The following is a 21,875-nucleotide window of genomic DNA, read 5'->3' on the forward strand; positions in this document are numbered from 1 at the left end:
GTAGTCTCTTTTAAAGGTTGAACACGGAGGGGAATCTGAACAGGTATTACCGTTAACAATTCACATTACAGCACGTATATATTTTATACAAGAATCACTTTGGTTCAATAAATATTGAAAACACCCCACAGTGCATCCTTGTATACTTCTTTGAGAAAAAGAGAGCACGAGTGACTGAACGAAAGGGTTCTAGATCTGTTACCACAATCCCTGACAGAGTTGAGGGTTGTCATGTTCTGTGGTGGTCAAAACCGTTTGCCACTCATCTAGGTTTAGGGGCGCTTATGGTGGCACTATGGGCTAGTTAGTCTTTAGAACAACTTATCCTGGGGGGTGCATGGAATCAGTCTGACACCATCCCTATGTTTATGTTGCCCAACAAACATGCAGTTCCTACTGGAAAGTGGGGGACTATACAACAATAAAATATCTAAGGAAGTAAGAAACCTTGGAATTACCATGGACTCCAAGCTATTAATGATTACCCAAGTGGACAAATTAGCAAGATCAAGCTTCATTACTTTGAAAACTCTGTGACGCATCTTCTCCCACCTGTGATTTCCAAACAATATCCAAGCCACTATCTCTCTTGTACTGTCTAAACTTGATTACGCCAATGGCCTCTACCACGGATCATCTTTATCAACTATGAAAAGACTACAACTGATTCAAAACTCTGCAGTTCCAGAGTAGCCTGCTACCGACAAGCGCTTCGACACCTCATCAGGGGTAGTAAGCGCTATATAAATACAATGAAGATACAATACAATACAATACATTGCTCTAGACTCCAGTTTGTGCTCTGTGGACTCTTTCAAATATTGATTAAGAGTATTATCTTATGAATCATGTGCTCTTTAATGAATGACCTGCAAACTACAGCCCTCATTACAAGTTTATCAGCATAGGCTGGAGCATTTTACACAGACAGTAAATATCATTAACACAGGGTGAGGAATTTACCACATTTGGCAAATACCTTTTATTCTGAGTTTCCAACAGGAAAATTAGCCGGAACATGCAGAGTAATTTTTTTAACGCACTGAATCCCAAATGTTTTACCTTTTTTTACAGAGCTTTTACCCTGATAAATGTTGGCAGGTATGACCTGCCATAATTGTGTGATAATCATCACACAACTCACAATTTCGAGACTTGTGCAAACCACGGTTTGAACAAGGATTGGAATTTAGCCATTTATTTGTAATGAGGGCCTATGTCCCTCTCTGTCGCCGTAAAAGTTTCCTTTTGTGATTGTGCCTTTGGGCTCATTCACTCACTACTAGCACAGGGTGTTCACTTTTGCGCACTGAACACGTACATATCTATTTGTTAAAGAATTCATCTTTGCCTTATATCAAAATCGTTTCATAAACAGATACATCTCAGAATTCTTTTGTGTATACATGATTCTGCTTTGCTATCTTCACATTTGTTTTTGAGCTGATATATTGATTATATCTACTAATTAGCTTTAGTGTCTTTCAAAATGATACCTTGTTGGACATTGTTGTATGTTAAAGCAGGCTCGGGAGGAGCAGGGACTTTCTTAGGATGCAAGGCAGGTTTCAGTGATGTCTTTCTTTGATAGAGCTTAACCATCATCCAGTTGCTAGGCAGCAGGCTGTGGGAGGCTTCAACTGAGCTTCAGGGTATGGCCTCACCTGTGAATGATGGAACTGAAAAGTTCTGATGAATGTTTGGCAGAAATCCAAAGCAAAAGGCCTTGCTGCCAAGTTTACGTCCATCAGTACAAGAAGCATTGGAGAAGAGGAAGAAATAGTCATGCGTCTCTTCATTAGAAATAAAAAGAGTGCTATTGTTTTTCTTGGGGGTAGGCTTCAGTGTTGGACATGCTAAAGGCGAGTGCATTAGGCCAGCTCATGCTAGTCAGTTTGCATATTTCTGGCAAGTTTATTTCTCATGATGCCATTTTGTTATTAAGCCTCGCCTGCTGTGTGGTCCTGCCCCAGCCTTGAAGGATTTTGGTCTCAGGTTTTTATATTGGTTAATCAGATTGTTGGGCGCTCTGAGCTGGGGATACTGGGCTACGTAAAGAACACTCCACCTAAATCACGCAAATTGCATGCTTTACTTCTTCTCTTCGCTAAAAGACAGGTGGCGCTTTATTGGGGCAGAAGCCGGGTGCCCTCGGTGAAGGGATGGTTGGCGAATGTGGCTTATGGGCATTCGCAACTGAACACGTTTTGGAAATTGATGCCGTCGACCTCCCGCCCACGGGACATCTGGGAGCCATTTGTGCAGTGGGCTCAAGCGCGGAGGGGAGTGGCTGAGGAGGGGAATGTCTCAGATGTGTGATACCCAAGATGGGGGGCTCTGTTATGTGTCGGTATGAGGGGGGGCTGGTTATTGTGTCCGACTCCTGGCACGGAGGAGGGGGGCATGTGTAGACACTTTTGATACCATAACTCCCTGTCGCAACTAAATGGACCTTCTATGCATCAACATGTAAATTTGTAGGCATGCTAGTCAAAGATGGCCCCGAACATAAAGTGGATGATGTAATGTGTGTATATATCTAGGTGTACCAGCGGGTCCCACTGCTAATTGTGTATGTATACGAAAGACATCTCAAGCACCGCAACTGTTGATTGGCTGTAACACTAACTGGCCTGTTCTGTTGGTTATGTTATGTAACTATATGAAAATCTCAATAAAAATAATAACAAAAAAAAAGCCTCACCTGCTGACGTCGGGCAGAATGAAATTGTTCAAGTTCAAGAATATTTTGAGATTTTGAAAAAAAAAAAACCTTAAGGAGGTCCCCTAACTGGTCCTATACATATACCAAACACATGAACATTCCCAACCTTTCCCTAGAGCACACACATACAAAATGAGGACCTCTCATCATGGGCCATATTTAGGCAGTGTAATAAGAGATGACAGGAATACTTTTAAATATATCCCATGAATTAGGATGAACAGTCATAGTAGTAGGCCCTTGTTTCTTAGTATTATATGGTTGATAAATAGAACAAGGCTGCAACATTTGTGGGCCATTAAATAAAAACGCTCTAATCATCCCTCCTCTGCATACAGGTATAAAGCAACATAATGGTAAGCATGGTGGAGCAATAACATTTGAGAGCAATCAGTCTCTTGTCCTTGTACCTCCATAGCTTGTGCTGATGCAGGAGGCCCCTCTTCTTTCAAAATTGCCCTTTAGTTTTGGGGCGTGTTCCTGCAACGCAACCAAATCTTACAAGGTGGGCACTAGGTGCTCGGAGGGAACAGACACAGCAAGCATTGGCATAGCCAATAGGTCTCGCCTTTGGGACCTTATAAGTATTTAGTCATGCAGCACAATATCCTTGGTGCAACAACATTAACTGTTGCATGGCTAAACACTTATAAGGTCCTAAAAGCGAGACCTATTGGCTATGCCAATGCTTGTTTTCTGTAGTTTTAGATAGCGCGACCCTAATGTATTGAAGCGCTTTACATTAGCACCAATTATATTACACAAGGGCATATTCATTGTTGGAGGCGTGGGGACATGAAGTGATTTGCCCAGAATCACACTATGTTGAGCGGGCGCCGTGACTCGAACCTGCTTCTCCAGCTAAAAAGTTGACAGCTCTGGCTGTTACGCCACATCCTCTCCCCTCATGGGAGGAATAGCGCTTATAACGACAAAATGACACTTCAAAGCACCGGGAGGCAGCAGGTGTTGAAGGAGGGAACATGACAGGGAACAAGGAGAAGGAGGAGCAAGGAATGGACTGTAGAGGTTAAAAGCGGAGGGAAGAAAAAACGGGAAAGGGAAGAAGGGAACAGGAGAAAGAAGAGGGAAAAGAAAGAGAAGAAAGGAACTGTTGATGGGAAAAAGGGTATGTGAGAGTGAAAACGGGTGAATGTGAGACGAAAAAAGAGACCAGGACATGCTTAAAGGAAATGGGAGGCACAGGAGAGAGGAAAGGAGGGAATGTTAGAGCCAAGGAGGGAGGACAGAAGGCATGAGGGATCAAGAGAGACTAGGGAGGAACAGAAGATAGAGCAATGGATGAAAGATGCAAGATAGAATAGGACAGGCAAGGAGGGAACAGAACAGAAAGAGAGAACAAAAGGAATGACCAGTAGAGGAAATAAAGGAGGAGGAGATAGGATAGTCAGGGACTGAGGACAGGTAAGGAATTAACTGGAGTGGGAAAGTTGGTGGGAGGGTAGAAGGGAACAGGAGAGGGATTAATGGAACAGATGAGGGGGTAGGGGAACCGGAGAAGAGGAGGAGGGATCAGGAAAGAGGGTAGGAGGGAAGAGGATTGGTATGGTCATGGCAGATGGGAGGGAATAGGAAACATAATGGAAGTATACGTGAAGGAGGGAACATGAAACAGAAGGAGGGAGATAAAATTATCCAAATCTGGTGTTCAGGTGAATGATTACTTTTCTAGGCATTGCCCATCCTTTAGATGTGGTAACGTGTTTTCATGCTGTCGTGTTTTTATTGCCACCTAACACAGTGAGGAAGGTACGCCTTACATTATAATATTATTTTTATTATTAGCATTTGTAAAGCGCAACAGCTACCTCCAAAGGAGGTGTCCCGGCGCTAGCATCCATCCAGAGAGGGGGGAGACCAGGAGAGAGGACAAAGGGTTAGAGGGTAGAGGGAAGGCCAAACAACCATGTTTTGAGGGCCTTCCTAAACGGGAGTTCCGCCTTTATCTGACGCAGGGGGTTAGGCATCATGTTCCACAGCGTGGCTGTTTTTACTGCAAAGGCTCTGCCTCCCAACCTTGCTTTTCTAAAGCGTGGTATGGCTAGGAGGTTCAAGTTGCTAGATCGTAGAGTTCTAGCATTCTGATATTTTTGGAGCCTGCGTCTCAGATAGAGAGGACCAACCTCTCTGAGCGCTTTGTGGGCTATGACCAAAGCCTTAAACATCGCTCTTTTTTTAACCGGTAGCCAATGTAGGCTTTGCAGATGGGGGGTAATGTGATACCGTAGGGGCACATTTCTGATGAGTCTGGCCGCAGCATTTTGGATCCTTTGAAGTCTCCTCAGAAGGTAGTCGGGGAGACCAATGAAAAGGCTGTTGGCATAGTCTAACTGAGAGGTGATGAGCGCATGGACCACCGTCTTCCTGCATTCCATAGGAAGAAAGTGAAGACATCTGCGCAGTGCCTTCAGTTTCCAGAAGCATTGTGAGGATATGTGCGATATTTGGGCCTTGCCTGTAAGTTGGGTATCAATTCTAAAACCCAAATTCCGGGCTGAGTTGACCGGAATCGGTGGAGGGTTTAGTTCTACAGGCCACCAAAGCTCGGATTGAGGGGGGGAGAGGCTGATTAAAAAACAATATCTCGGTCTTGTCAGTGTTCAATTTCAGGCAGTTATCCGTCATCCAGGACGAGATATTAAGAAGACACTGCCTGAAGTTGGTAAAAGCATTCTCACTCTGCTCTTTGAAGGAGAAAATAAGTTGAGTGTCGTCAGCATATGAAACAACACAGACACCCAAACCTTCCACGATAGATGCCAGTGGAGCCAAATACACATTAAACAGGGATGGACTCAGGGCGGATCCCTGTGGGACCCCTTGTAGCAGTGTCCTAGAGCTGGAGACATGTGGGTGAAGGAAGACTTGTTGAGATCTGTCTTCCAAAAACGACTGGAACCAACGAAACACGGTCCCTGTCACTCCTAGTGAGTGGAGCCTATTGAGCAGGATCTTATGGGAGACCGTGTCAAAAGCTGCCGATAGATCGAGCAGCACAAGCATGGCACAGTTTCCAGCATCCATCGTCTCACGAATTGACTCTGTTACCTCCAAAAGAGCTGTCTCGGTGCTGTAACCAGCCCTAAAACCCGATTGTGAGTCGTGCAGGCAGCTATTTGATTCAAGGAAATCTGACAGCTGCCTCTGGACCTCCTTTTCCAGAATCTTGGCTGGAGCTGGGAGCAGAGAGATCGGTCTAAAATTTTTCAGCTCTGTTGGATCAGCGTCCTCTTTTTTAAGAATAGGACGGACAAAGGCTTTCTTCCATTCAGTAGGGAAGATTCCCGTGTCCAGTGAGGTATTCCAAACATTGTTCAGTGAGTTGTTAACTACAGGGGCTAGAAGTTTGAGTATTCTAGCCGGACAAGGATCGGAAGGGCATCCAGACTTGACTTTCATCAAATCCCTCAGCAAGGCGTCCTTCTCATACCGACGGAAGTCTGACCATTTGACTGAATGGCATACCAAAGGTATCGCCTGCTCATCCGCAATAGGAAAGGTAGAGTAGATGGCCGCAATCTTGTCATGGAAAAAAGAGGCTAGTTCATCACACAGCGGAAGAGACGCCGGGACGGTGCTTTTTAGGGACTGAGGTTTCAAGAAACTCTCTACTATCTTAAAAATCTCCCTTGGGGAGTTTTCTGCCTCCATGATTTTATTAGCCATAAAGTCTCTCATGGTTTTGCGTTTGAGGGTATGAAATTTCCTCAGTGCCTCCTTATAAGTCTCTTTAGCTGAGGTTTCATAGTTTTTCCTCCAAATACGCTTCAGCTTTTTGCAATGACTTTTTTCCATTTGGAGTTCATTATTGAACCAAGGCGCTGAAGGCCTACTCCTAGATATTTTACAGGATCTAATCGGGCCTATCTTGTCTAGGGCAGAGGTCAGCCATGCATTGAAGAGGGAGGAGTCTCTAGTGGGGTTTCCGGAGAGAGTTGGAGTGGTATTGGCTAGTTCCCTTCTCATTGAATCAGGAGTAACTTTCCTCCAGTTTCTTCTGTTTTCTATAGTAAGTCCACAGTGCTTAGCAGGGCACATCAGTCCCAGCTTGAATGTAACCAGCATGTGATCTGACCAGGTTACTGGCAGCGGCTTTTTCCACAATGATGGTCCTGTCATTAGTGAAAATAAGATCTAATGTGTGTCCAGCTGCATGAGTAGGAGATTGAACTCTTTGCACAAAATTTAAACTTTTTAGTGCATCGCCTACTAGAGAGCCCAGAGGGCAATTAGCCAGGTCCATATGTACGTTAAAGTCTCCTAGCACAGTGTAGTTGGAATAACGTAACGATAGGTTGGCGATGCAATCAAATAGTAGCGACCAGTAGGAAGTCGGAGTGCTAGGGGGTCTATATATTAAAAGTCCTGCCATTGAAAGATTTTTGTTGAATTTAACTTGGAAGGACAAGGTCTCAATGGGACCGATCTCTGCTATTTTCTTATATGAAATTTCCCACTCCTCTTTCAGAATTATTGCCAGACCACCCCCAAGTCTGTTGTCAGCTCTGTTGGCTATAACCATTCTATAGCCCAGGGGAACGGTCAGACGAATGTCCGGATTCAACCCTTCTCGCAGCCAAGTTTCAGTCAAAAATAGCAGATCCAAACCTGAGGTTTTTAGAAACAGCCAGAGTTCAGCGATTTTATTAGGGCCGGTCTAGGCAGATTAAACTTACAGGATTCACACTGTGTTTCGCAGGGGTTTCCACTCTTTGCCGACAGCCTGTCCAGTGCAAAGCAAGTAGGCCTTACACAATTCGATTTGGATAGGTCGAGCAGTTGTTTCTTAGACCAAATTTTTCTCCCCCGGGGAGAATAATGAGCAGAGTGTCCGGCGCCGGGCGCGAAACGAGCGCGGATGGGAGCAGACGGGCTTGCCTTTGGCGTGCCAGCGGCGCGCCCGCTGCGCACGTCCGCTGCGCGCTCGCGCCATTCTGCCACTAAATGCCCCTTTGTGCTCGGCGATTGGTCCAGGCGTCACAAACCCCCTCAGCCCACAGAGTCAGTGCGCATGTGCAGAGCGCAGGCACTGAAGCTCCACTACTGCGCCATCAACAGGGATGAAAACAGGATGCCGAGGATAAAATCACGTCAAAAACACATAAAAGCAGGCAATCAGGTAAGAGGTATAAAAGATATTTTAAAAGATGCTGTGCAAATTCGCAAAGAAACACACAAAGTCGCGTCTCTCCCGGCTGAGCCTCAGGAGGATGCAATTGTGCGTGCTCGCGCCATTCTGCCACTAAATGCCCCTTTGTGCTCGGCGATTGGTCCAGGCGTCACACACCCCCTCAGCCCACAGAGTCCGTGCGTATGTGCAGAGCGCAGGCACTGAAGCTCCACTACTGCGCCGTCAACAGGGATGAAAACAGGATGCCGAGGATAAAATCACGTCAAAAACACATAAAAGCAGGCAATCAGGTAAGAGGTATAAAAGATATTTTAAAAGATGCTGTGCAAATTCGCAAAGAAACACACAAAGTCGCGTCTCTCCCGGCTGAGCCTCAGGAGGATGCAATCTACAGTGAAAGAGACCCTTTCCAAAGCTACATCCTGCATGCTGCTTAGTAAAGCAGTCACCGGCTCTTCTACTGAAATATGGCTGCAGTTCGGAGATCCAGAAACGGCTCAAATACCTTTGGGTCGAGTTAAAGCACTATAAAACCGCAAAAAAAAAATGTCAAGAGGGCTTGCCTGCCATAGGGTAATTTGGCAGTTATGATAGTAATCTAATCTTTGAAGGTGTTGTCATAGTTTCAGACAAATGGGGGTGGGGAGGAAGTAGTCGGTACGAGAATTATGAATGAGCGTACTGCCCATGAGGCTTTGATAACGCATGCTTTGAAGCTTTGATAACGCATGCTTTCCATTCATTAATTTATGAGTGCGCACAAGACACGTTGCACATTTTTGACTGGAAATTCCAAAGATGTCAACTTATATTCAATTATAAAACACGCCAAGAGTGCCGTGATTTTGAAATCTAATGTTGTATACCCAAACTTTCACAAACTAATTAATCAACATTATGATACAATTACCAAGGTAATAGTGCAGCTTTGACCGAGAAGTTCTGAAGGGAAAGGTGACCTTGCCGCCATTCGGATAAAGCATGCTCCACTATAACCATGTTTGACTGCTCATTTGAATTTTAATTACAATACTGGGCTAAAAAAAAACCAGACATTAGCAGGGACACTAACTCTTTGGAATTTCCCTGAGTGTTTACTTTCTATGATGCACACTAAAGTCCCAGAGCATTTTTGACACACATCACTTTGGGGAGCAGCGCGGCTGTGATTTCTGCAGAGCATGCCTCTGAAAGTGAGGCTTCAGTGAACTGTTTTAGCATATTTACTTTCCAGTTTATCCAAGGGCACTATTTCACCGCAGTGTAAACAAAAAAGAACGCGCGAGAACACTCAAGATGGGTACAGAGCGCGAGTGAAGCCTCCTTTCAAGGAAACAGAAGGAGGGAGATAAACGAGGGAACAAGTGAGCGAGAGAGGGCTCACTTGTAAAGGGACAGCCTTTACCTATGGCACCTGCTCGCTCCCGCAAGGTAATCGGCGCCACACATGCACGAGTGCCTATTGGGAACAGTGCAAAACACGCTGCGTGGCGAGACCTAGAAATGGCACTTTAAATGGGAAAAAGGCAACAGCTTTTGCAGAAGGACCTGTCAGGGCATTACCAGAGCACATTTCTTTTCTGGGCACATATCCTTTCTGCACTCACGGTGAAAAGCACATTTCGGTATAAAAAATAATCTTCTTTAGGAACATTTCATGTAATGCTCTAAATCACCCTCGTACCTTTTCTAAGCATAATAAATGACAAGTTCCACCATCACCTAATTTAATGGCACAAAATGTATCGCCCTCAATTGGATGAAAGGTCAACCCAGCCCTCCAGTCTTCAAACCCATCAATATTATAGTTTACCAAGGAAACATTAGTTTTGTTTTTGCTCGTGCATGGTTTGGTGAGGTAGGCAGTGACAATGTGATCAGAAAGTTTATCTTTTTTCTCAAGTAGCTGAAAAATGATCCAACATCCAATACAGAGCATTTTGAAATGGAAGCGTGTGAAGCAATATCTAAGTGGCAAGCAAGAATCCGTTCCCTTAATGAGGCTCCGTCAAAGTGAGAGGTAAACTCAAAGCAAATGTTTGCAGACACTTTAACTAAGGATGATTGCAGCTCCACTGCAGCAGGATCCTGGACAGATTAGAAATAAGCAATGGGCTTTTCTTGTCATCAGGTGTTTACACCACACCCATTTTTGTCATGATGAAACAGTATGCAAGATTTAAACTAATCTGGTAGCCTCAATGATGGGCCACCAGACAAGCAGTTCCCGATGAGACAAATGTTTGCTCTCCTTCTTTGGACAAGGAAGATGTTGAGGGAATCTTTTATAGTGCCATAATTTAAAGTTTAACCAAATCAGCACGCCCTAAGTCTGAGGGGCCTAATTTAGAAAAAGTCACCCGGTGCAGCTTAGCAAATCACCTTGCTGCGCTGCACTATGTGATTAAACTCAGATCTGTGACTGGGGGTGACTGTTTTGCTAATGTGCAACATTCCGTCCATCATCTTGTGTGTTTTGCTGCGCTGCACTATGTGACAGGAAAAGGGTAGGAATGCACCATATTTAAGGCAATGCAGTCCATTCCTGCCTTTCCCCCTGCGCTGGTGCCCTTGTGGCAGCCTAGCACCAATGCAGGCCCCCTTGCACCAGGTACCTGCAGTGCATGCAGGATTGTTTTTGTTCAGGATGGGACACCTGCAATGTGGAGGATGGCTTGACTACGACCAGAGAACTGGCATCTTTTGCCAGCAGTGATGTCATAAACTATATACCATGTATGGGAAGATAAAGCTAGTGTTTGTTCTTAGAAGCTCTGTGCTCTCTCTTAGCGAGTTGAGTGTGAGAACAAATGGAACCATGTTTTACTTTGGTCCAAGGTTCTGGAGGGAGGTAACAATCATGCAAGTGCTGGATGATGGCAAACCCTCCAGGATTGTGAGTGAGTAAGCAGAAGAGTTGCAGGGGCTCGCCATAGAGACAATACAGAAAAATAAAATGCAGAGATAACAGGAAAGGTTCTCTGATAGGCTTCAAGTAGGAGGGAGAATTAGGGAACTCAGGGAAGTCTTGTTTGGAGTTTCAAGAAAATTGTGACGGAGCCAGTGGCAAGGACACTCCCTACGGTGCCCGCATGCGCGGACCACAGGAAGGGGAAAACCTGCTCTACTGCCAATAATAACCACCCTTAGGCAGTCACACCGTTGTATAACTCCTCCTCTGTGCCATCAGTTCTGTCTGCATAGAGTTTTTTGTCTGTCTTTACTGTTAACAGTTTACACTATTTTGTTTTAAGAGTCAACACCTAGATCATGCCCAGGATCATTTGTTTTGATTTGTTTTTACTTGGAATGGTTTAGCTTTGCATGTCCGCCCTTTAGTCTATACAACTAAACAGATGAAAGTGCAATTATTTAGTGTCCATATACTCTTATGAGTTTCTCCTGTAATGCCATGTTATTCACACCTCATGTCTTTCCCTCCAGGATAGTGTGCACCCTGCACCAGGGTATCTTGAGCTGAGATGTGACACCTGACTTCTGCAGATAAGCCTGCATGTTTCTAATAGGTGTAACTACTGGACTTTAGTTGGACAACTCACTCGCGGATTTTGTATTCCACCTTTGGGTTGTTGGTGGCACTATAAATAGATTAGGGCTACTAGCACTTTCTCTGTAACCTAGATGTCGATGTGAACATGTTTATATCTTCCTACAGGTCGTTGGAAAGTGGATCCACAAATGAGTATTTGGGGAGCACTTTTAAGGTATTGTATCACTTTTCTTTCTATGCACTCTTTGAAAGCAGAAGTGACATTTTTCAAGGTCCTGACAAATGCCAGTACACCTCGGCTGAGGGTTCTTGTGGCAGAAACATGTTGACCATGGCACAAAAAGGCAGGGTTATCTGACTGCTGCTACGTCCATTAACTCCTTTTAATCCTGACCCAGACATACAAGAATAAATCGGAACGTCTGATTTGGGGTTAGTTTTAACCACATTGTTCACATCACTTTTGTTCACACTAAAGCACTTTGCACACTCTGCTAGCCTCATCACGCGACTGACTCCATAGGTATTATTGCCACACATTAAAACATCCGAAGAGCCCCTCCCGATTAGAGAGGTAGTTGTAGCCCACACCTGGATCTGCTGTGAGGGGTGAGAAGAATCCCTATGATGAAGTATGCTACCTCTTGTGGTTGGAGGTTTTCGTCCTATTAAAGGAATACTCATTCGACATTTTAGATTTCTAGCTTGTTTTCTGCTTTAGACCAGGGTATTTCAGTCAGTATAGCATTTATGATTTGGGAGTGAAAACCCACTGGTCTCTGAATCTCCCCTGGCCCTCCATCTGTGCTTTTCACAAAAGGAGGCTCCCCATGGACAAAGGTCCCTCTTACAGAAAAGGGAGCTCCTGAACTTTCCCATATTTATACACATTATAAGGGTGCTCTTAGGAAATAAACAATTTCAATTAGAGAAACGTGATAGAATGTACTGTTCTACTGTAGGCTATAGTACTGTTAGTGATGGCCTTCAAAACCTTTCTATTGTTTTCTCACAGCCTTCTATTTACCAGCTCAGCATTTTGCCTGTGTGCATGCTTACATATGCCAAGTTTAGTCCTATCTCTCTTGTGCTCACATACATCTTTGTGGCCAGCATGACGGACCTAGTTATTTTCTCTGGCAAATTCTGTTAGTGGACAGAAGGAAGTCTACATCAAGAACTGACTTTCAGGATTGTAACCTGTCAATATCCTTATTAGACCTAAGGAGAGAGGAGTCTGTAGTCTCCTAGATGGTAGGCTTGATTTTTCTTCTATCTGGAGAACTTTGTGGTGCTTATGGATGTTACCTCCATGCTGAGAGCAGTACCAAACATGCACCAAAGACCATACACCTTCAAGAAGGGAAGAAGTGATCCATACGCTATAGTTAGCATATTCAAGGATGGTGCACACAGTGTGCTCAGGCCTCTGCTCTACCGAGGCTGCTGTGAATGAAAATTCTTCACTTTCAGTAATATTTTGTAATCTAAATTGCACTTCAGACATTTTTCATTCTGCACTTCGGTTTGCCTCCCATGTTTTAGTTCTGCATGCTAGGTCTTACTGTTCAGAAGTATTAATTTGTTTTCAAACTTGGCTGCCCTAAGCATTACCTCATTATCAAGATGAATCCAGCGCTAACCGCCCCATGTTTTGAAACATCTCAAGGACATACTGCTGGATCCTCATTTTTTTTGTTTAAATCTGTTTTTATTGATTTTTGCATTCTTATGAAAGGCAACAGACGTTTGAATAGCTGTCTATACATATAACCATCCGTCAATAATTTGGCATATATTTCACTTTCTATGGATGCTGGGCGAACCATTAATAACACACAGTTCCTTCCGTGTAGGATCTAGTTTGACCCTGGTGCTCAATCAATGCTGCAAATTGCACAGGGTACAGCTTAATTATGTTGAAGTACCATAATGACGTTCTACAAAGTCCTTCTTGTTCTTTCTCCGTGGGCTTCCAAACAGATGATATGACAAAGAACAAAAACAACAACATTGACCGGTTTATGTACATTTATCCCCCCACTAACCCCCTCGCACACATCTCCCCAGTGTTTACTAATCAACCTGATAGTTGTCCCCCCTACTAACGGTGTCTGCTTCTATGTAGACAATCGATTAGTTGACATGTGTTCCTGGAATGTCACGGCCTGTCACTGACGATGTCCGCGTCTCCCTCAGTTTGCTCGCGCTCCTCTCGCTCGGGCCGCCCCCCAGAACCTTCCTCCTCCGTCTGTTGTAGTGCATGAAGGAGTCCTTCCTATTGGGTTGCTATGGGTTCTTTACGCAGTCCCAGTGTTTCTTCCCGCTGAATGGCAATCCCATCTGCTTTGGCCCATGCAAACAGCGAGCAACGCCATGTGCGCATGTGCGGTGGGTCCTGCGCTTTCCACCGCTTAGTTAAAAGGCGCTTAGTGGCCACTATTCCCAGGTCTAGAAACTGGGATGTTACTTTTGTGGGGGGGTCCTCCTAAAGTGGTGTAATAGGTAAACAGTCCATTCAAAGGGTATGTTGCGGCCTGTGCATGCATGCAACAGTCGGCTTATTGTGTGCCAATATATGTATATTCTAGGACAGCTCCATAGCATGTGTATCAACTCAGTCCCTTGTTCGGACACTTTGCATCAGTGCGGTGAAAGTACCTGTTGATCATCGCAGGTGTGAGATATGCTCTATAAACAATGAATAATTGTATTTGCCGGAATCTCATATTTCTAGGTATGCGCACTGGACTTTTAAGTATCCTCTCCCACTCTTTATCTGCCAATTGTCGCCCCAGGTCAAGTTCCCATTTACGGCGGAGTGGATCTAAACTTAGCGCTGCATGGGTTCGGAGTGATGCCGCGAACCAGCGTATAAGGTGTCTTCCACGCCCCATGACATGTAAATACTGTATGGTACGGTGTTGACTCGGTTCTGTGGTTATGTCCCCCCATCTGGCTGTCAGTGTCGCTTCTGGTGAGCGGTGTGTAAGGAATTGCCCCGGCGGGAGTCCCTCATCTGCTACTAATGACTCATACCCTATGAGTGTACCATCTCGGTACAGAACTCCTACGGTCTGTATGTCGGCTTCCCGCCATTCCGTGAGCGAAAGAGATGTAAGTACCCCAGGCCCGCTAGGGGATCCTTCTAGTGGTATTGCTGGCGTGTAAGGGACAGTAGTTCTAGTAATGTATAGGCCCCTGCGATAGCATTTGTATGCCACTGCTAGTAAAAGCAGCGTTGGCGGCACAGCTCTAGCGGCGGGGTGAAAAAGCCTGACTATTTGCTCTAGCGAGTACGGTGGCAGTGTGGTTGCTGTATCTTTGCGGCCCCTATCCGTGAGCCAGCGGGCTATCCACTGCAACTGGGCAGCCAAATAATAGTGTTCAAAACAAGGCGCGGCAAGGCCTCCCTGGTCAGTGGGCAAATATGGTTTCGCTAGTGCCATTCTATGTCGGGCGTTCCCCCAGATAAAGTCCCTGAGTAATTTAGTGAGCGTAGTGAAGAAGGTTGCCAGAACATATAGAGGCAAATTAACGAAATAGTACAAGAGTCGGGGAAGGATCAACATCTTGGGCAATGCTACCCTGCCAGTGACCGTCAGTGGAAGTGTGTTCCAGAATCACCTCTGCGACCTGATTGCTGTTAAGGCCCTCCCCAGGTTTCTGTCTAACAAGTCTTTTGGTTGGCGATATATCTGAATCCCCAGGTAGCGGAAGGTGCACTCTCTCCATTGTACCCCTGTACCATTCAGAGTGTATCTTGGGTCGTGGCTTCCCTCACTGAACGCATAGATGCAGGATTTGCCAGCATTAACTCGGAGTTCCGAAATGGCAGTGAAGTCCTGCAATAGGCGTGCTAGTTGATCAGGTATGTTTTCTATGTCCTTCACATAGACCAGTAGGTCATCTGCATATAGCGACACTTGGTGTACCGCGTCACCCAGAGGTACACCATCCCCCAGTGTTGCATGTATCGCTGCCGCTAGGGGCTCTATCACCAGCGCGAACAGGAGGGGCGACAGGGGGCATCCCTGTCTAGTACCTCTGCACACCGGTATGGCATCGGATATGTGTGGTTCCAGGCGCACCCGGACAGTGGAATTTGTGTATAGTAAGTCAACCATCTGAAGGAACCCCAGGCCCAGTCATACCACAACAACACTGCTGACATATAGCCCCATTCTAAGCAATCAAATGCCTTTTCCAGGTCTAGTATGAGACATCCCGCTCTGGGCCATTACTGCATGGCATCTGTCGCCACCCTGAAAAACCTCCGCAGATTCAGTGATGTGCTCCGTGCAGGTACAAATCCATTTTGGTCTGTGTGGACCAGCTCAGGGACTACTGGTGCCAGTCTTTCTGCCAGCACCTTAGCGAGTATTTTATAGTCAGTATTGAGTAGGGCTAAGGGTCTATACGAACCTAGGGCTGTGGGGTCCCTATCTGGCTTTAGCAGGGACACCAGGCATGCTTCTCGCATCGAGGGGGGCAAGGCTTGCTCTTCCAGCGCCGTAGTATATAGTATGTGGAGGTGTTGCACAAGAGACTTGCGGTAGGCTTTGTAATATTCGGCTGGCAGTCCATCTGACCCAGGTGTTTTCCCGGATGCCATGGACCCAATCGTATCCCCAATCTCTTCTAAAGTGAGGGGACTGGGTAGTTGGACGGAGTCTAAGAATCTCTCTAGCTCATGAGCTGGGCAGCGCCCCCTAGATTGGTACAATTGAACATAGAGATCCGTCATAGCCCTGTGTATCTCGCGTTGCGTGCACACTAGGTTCCCCTCCGATGTGCGTATGGCCCCAATCGGGGCGTGGTTGTTCTCTTGCCTCAATAGCCAGGCAAGTAGTCGACCTGCTCTATCAGCCGTAGCGTGCGTGTGAGCAGTATGAGCTGCGTAGTTGTGGCATTACAGTTGTTCCAGGAGCTCCGCATGCAGGGTGCGGAGCCTCTCCAGGCGGCCTGAGTTTTTGCCTTTCCCTTCTCCTTCACGCTCGTACTGCAGTAGTTGGGACTCTAGTTTCGCAAGTGAGATTGACAGCTGCCTACGTATATTCCACGTGGCCCCCAAACAGTGCCCCCTAATCGCTATATTGAAGGCATCCCATTCTACTAGTACATTACTTGCTGTACCCTCGTTGAGGTCGAATTATGTGAGGATGGCCGTCCCTATTGACGAACGAAACTCTGGGTCTTCTAGCACAGTCGTTTGAAGACGCCATGTGGGTATGGGGGGACGAAGTGCCTCCCAGCTGAGTTGAATCCACAGGGGATTATGATCGGAGTGCGTCCGCCCTAGGTATTCTGATTTCGTGACCAGTGGGAGCAGGGATTGGGAAGCCACTACCCTATCAAGTCGTACATGTAGGTTATGTACCACAGAGTAGTAGGAGTAGATATGCTCAGTTGGATTAAGGACACGCCACACGTCCAACAACGCCCAGTGTCAGAGCCAGTCTGTGAGTGCCTGAGCATTAGACACATACTACATCTATATGCTAAGAAAAAGACTGTGTGGGGTGTACGCCTTAATTTACACTGGAATAGTCACAAGAAGTAACAAACTTAAAGCTCCAGGTGAAGTTTAGTTGAGAACAGTACTTTTTCATTAGTATGCAGCAATCATATTATTATTGGAACAACTGATAAATAATTCTTAATTAGTCAAAACTATCCCCAAGAAATTAAAGGGTGCAGCTAGTGAGGTCTTCCAGAATGTAATGGTATACATTTGGTGATGAAGAAGAAGCCCCCATATGACATCCTTCATTATATACTGAATTCCAGATTCCCAATGCTGCCCTTCAAAGGTCAAAGGTGAGCCAAGGAAACTCTATGGTAAAATGGATTTGCCTTTTCAGCTAGGACTATGCAACCTATCCCAAAAGGCCAGTTACAAAGAGCTGCTAATGCCAATTTTTCCATATCTGGATTGGTTTCCACATAATAGTGGAAGTGACAGCTTTTGCCATGCCAATTGTCTACATTTGGGCCACTTGTAAATGTTATCATACCTTAGTACGTATATTGAATTCAATGTAATGTGCATTATTCAACATGCCTACTATCAGTGCAAACCACATATACATGCATTCAAATTCCAGCTCTACATTTCACCACATATGCAACTAAGAGCTGATGCCGTGTTGCTCCGCATAACAGCGCAACACGAGATCTGATTGGTGCTCATTCCATCAAAGCGGAGGCATCTTTCCGTGCCTATGTGTATCAGGGACATGGAGGGCCCAGTAAAGTTCAGACATGCACCAAACTATTTAATTGCTCCCATTATTTTGTAACACCTTTACCCTCTCCCCTTTTCTACTGCCAATCTGTGAGTCCTGCAGGGGAACAGTGGATGTGCATGCTTTCCCTGGCTGCAGGTTATACTTACAAGAATCATGTCTGTCGTTTCTGTCCACATTATATAGTTATGGTAGGTTATTTTATTTGACTATAGTGCTTCTATTATCACACCTTAATCTTTGTGGTGATTTCATCCCTATGAAAATAAGACTGTTTGGTTAAGCACAAGGACGTAAGGATTTAAGGAAGTACTTGCTTCCTGCCACTGACAACAAAATGTCAGGAAGCCAAAACAATGTCAATATCTCCCCTATATTCCGGACATGAGAAATGTGGAGGATACACTGGAACCTCATAATTTAACACAGGAAAACGAATTTGCATAAATGCTGGCAAAAATAGCACAGTATCAATGCCATCGGGATGCAGAAGTTCCACAACTAACCTGTGTACCATCCAAAGAGTATTCAGCCCTCTGAGAAGAGACAGTAGCCAAAAGCTGGAAGTTCTACACAAAGAGTTACAGAGAAGGAGTAAGGATAAAGGACTGTAAAGTGTCAGAGAGCCTGAGCCATTAGTACAGAGTATGAAAACCAAGCTAAATGAAGTAACACAGACTTACCAGATAATGGGGAACCTACAAAACCTGAAGGAGATGTTGCTAACCAAAGTACGACTGAGCACGCTGCTAGATGTGTTGCAAGTCCTTGCTAATGTGCTTATATGATGAAACTCAGTCGGCCACCATATTAAAAGAAGATCTTATATTTCAGTGCATCCTTTCCTGGTCAAGAAATTCATCCCACCAAGTGAAATTTCCAGTCGACCTGAAGTGTTCACAGAAACTTTCTGTTTTCCTCCCTTTGAAGACAAAAACATGGCTGCCCTTGCTAACAGTGTTAATTCAGGCCCCACTCTTGACCTTGAGCCCCCCTCACTGCAGTGATTATCTATCCTGTACTAATGGATGTCTTGAAATGCTCCGTCTTCAGGTGATTGATGCCTAAGAAATGGAAACATGCTATAGGTAAACCTCTGCTAAAGAAATCTTATTTAGATCCCCTACAAGTGGAAACTTACAGACCAATCTCACTTCTTCCCTTCCCCGAAAAGGTTCTAAGGAAGCATGTCAATAAGCAGCTGTCTGAATTTAAGAAGCAGAACAACCCTCTTCATCCTTCCCAGAAGGGATTTCGTCCAGACCACAGCAGTGAATCAGCGCTTCTAGCGGTGGCCGAGGACCTTAAAGATACACTGGATCAAGGCAGTACTGAAGCTTAATCCTGTTAGATCTTAGTGCCGCTTCTGACACTGGGGACACACAGCTAACTTGGAAATGGTTTGCCTCCTTCTTTCAGGATCAGAGGTTCCAGGTCTGTGGTAAGACCTTCCATTCAGATTCTCTGCCTTTGAAGTGTTGGGTCTCCCAGGGATCCTCATGGTGTCTGACCTTGTTCAATGTCTGTGTCTGTCCCTGAGCAGATATTGTTGAGGTCTTTGGTCTGACCTTCGTATCTCATGCAAATGACACTCAGCTGGCCATTTCCTGAGCCCCAGAATAGTATTGTAAAGCATCTCTGTTAAAGACATGCCTTACAGCAGATGCCAAGTGGATGGCTAGTTTAAAACTCACTAGTAGAAAAATGGAAGTTATGATAATGAGTAACAATCCAAATTGCTGGACACCAGAGTACTGGCCAGACAGCCTTGAGCCTCAGCCTTAATTGGTCAGCACAAATCTAGGAATCTGGTTTGACCACATTTGAGGCTCAGGTGAGGAAACTGGCGACAGGTTGGTTTGGCATTTTAAGAACCATAATAAAGGTTCTGATAATTTTGCCTTGCTTGACCCAGAGAACTGTAGTGCAGGCCCTGATTACATCCGTCTGGAGTATGGAAACCCCCTTGGGCTCTCTGAGGCCTTTGTTAAAAAAATTAGAACATTCTGCCCCTTAGGGGCGGAATGTTCTAATAGCTTTATAGCACTCAGTAGCGGGCTATAAAGTTGAGACCATGTTGTTTAGGCATGTATTGTTCTGTCACAAAACCTTCCTTCACATACTTAGGTGTAATTGTATGGCCTAGTGAGGTAATTGCGCTTGAATAAAATTTTTATGGCTGAGCCAGTGTGTTTAAATGAACTATCTTCTTATTCATTTTACTGCTCAGTTATGCAATGGGTCTGTCTATTATGTGGTGCTACTGCTCACGTTTGCAGGGGGCACCTCAGCAATGTCGAGGTTCGGTTTCATTATGGATGTGCAGCTCATGTACACACTGAGTAGCTCGATTAGTTTGTTATCCATTAGAGTATGCATCAGTCTGCTCATGTCTGCCTGCTGTGCTGCTCAGTTATGTCAGTGGTCCTGCTATGCAGTGTCCTATTTCATTATGCCTTTGCTGTTTTTCAACTAAACTTACCTCGCTCTTAAAAGGTATAGCAACAGTTCTTGCAAGGCTGTTGGTGCAGAGGATAGAACTGCGGAGAGGGGATTTATACATGACAGCGTGAGAATAGGTAGGTTTTACACTAAGATTAAGAACCATACATTTTCTACTTCTTTGCGCTAGGTTATTTGGCCCCGGGGCCTGTGAGTTGAGAAACGAACCAATTTTATAGCTTCTTATAGAGTTTGTTGTGTTGACTTGTATAGACTTGTATTTTTTGTGTGGGCTAAACTCATTATAGGAAAATCACGTAATCCACCAAATGAGTGGACTATGTGATTATCTGGAATGTGTGATTATCTGCAGGAAGCTTGGCGCCATGGATGCACAGGCGTCCTTCCTGGGCGCACTAACCCTACCCTCTCAAGTAACTGGACGCAAGGTGAGAAACTCTTGATATGGGGCAATGTAGAGCAAGCAAACATATAGTAAATAGTCCACACCCAGGCTTTGTGCTGCCCTGTCTGGTGCACTGGTATTGTTGTCAGACTTCTAATGGTGCCTGGAAGAGGCTCTCGGTCCTCCTCCCTGTAGTACAGAACAGTCACATTGCTATCTTACTGTATGCGGATGCCCTTGTCAGATTGAATGCTGCAGTCACAGTGCCGCAGAGGCAGCTTGGTGCACTCCTGGCCTCCTGCATCAGTAATCAGCTGACAGTGATGTTAAAACGCAGGCGCGGCTGCTTGCTGGGAAATCATGGCCGATCACAGTGGCCCAGTACAGAGAAAACAATCGTAGACATTTAATTCGATCTTGAAGTGGAATTCAGTGGTTAACAAGTGGGCCGTGGTCTCTGATGTGCCCCTAGATATGTAGCAAAAGCCACAGCTGGTGTGCCATGGACCCCTGAAACTCCAGGGGCCCCAGGGGCAGCGCACCTTCTGACTAATTATATAGAGTTGTATTCCTGTTAGCGCTATCAAGCACAGTAATGTGGGTGAATCACAGGAACGTTCAGGTCAGTAAGCCACTCGTATTGTCCTCTGTAATCTTTTTAGAACAATGTAAAGACCATGCACCCAAAGAAATAGCTACTTTGGGATTTCCACAGGAGTCCTTCTGGTGTCTATCCCTCTCCGGTGGCGGCTCGTCTGCTAAAGCGCAGGAGCGTGGCCCCACTGCTTCAACTGCAAGCTGAATGCAACAGATAAAATGATTATAACGTTTGTTGTCATCATTATGTTTTTTGCATTCAGCTTGCAGCTGAAGCCAGGCTGGCAGGGCTGGGCTCCCCACTTTACAAGGGGAGGAGTGGTGGCAGCACCTAAAGGGCGCATGACACTTTGGCCAGCCGTCCTGGGCTGGCCAAAGCGTCATGAGCACTGTGCATGTTCTCCACCCAGGCTGCATTACAGCCTGCGTGGAGAACATACAAAGCTTGCTAGCGTCTGTCTGGGCGCTGAACCACGGTGCTCAAACCACTCACAGAGCTGCTAAGGCGGGGTTGTGATTGGTCAGGGTATCCTTGGAGGCTGTGCGCTTCCTGCCGAGTGCAGACAGGAGTACGGAGGAAGAATAGGAGGCGGCCGGCGGTACAAAGGTAAGTGCTTTTTAATTTTTTTTATTATTTCCCACCTCATCCCTCCGTCCTCCCTTCCCCCTGCCCCACCACCCCTGTTCGGTAGCAGCTGCTACTGCCTCTCTATGGGTCTCTTGCCTTTAAGAGCGTGGATGAAGGTGGTAGAAAGTCCTCCAATAAATACCAGTTATCCAACCCATTCGATTGA

The sequence above is a fragment of the Triturus cristatus genome, chromosome 6 (genome assembly GCF_964204655.1).
Source record: "Triturus cristatus chromosome 6, aTriCri1.1, whole genome shotgun sequence".
In the NCBI taxonomy this organism is placed as follows: domain Eukaryota; kingdom Metazoa; phylum Chordata; class Amphibia; order Caudata; family Salamandridae; genus Triturus; species Triturus cristatus.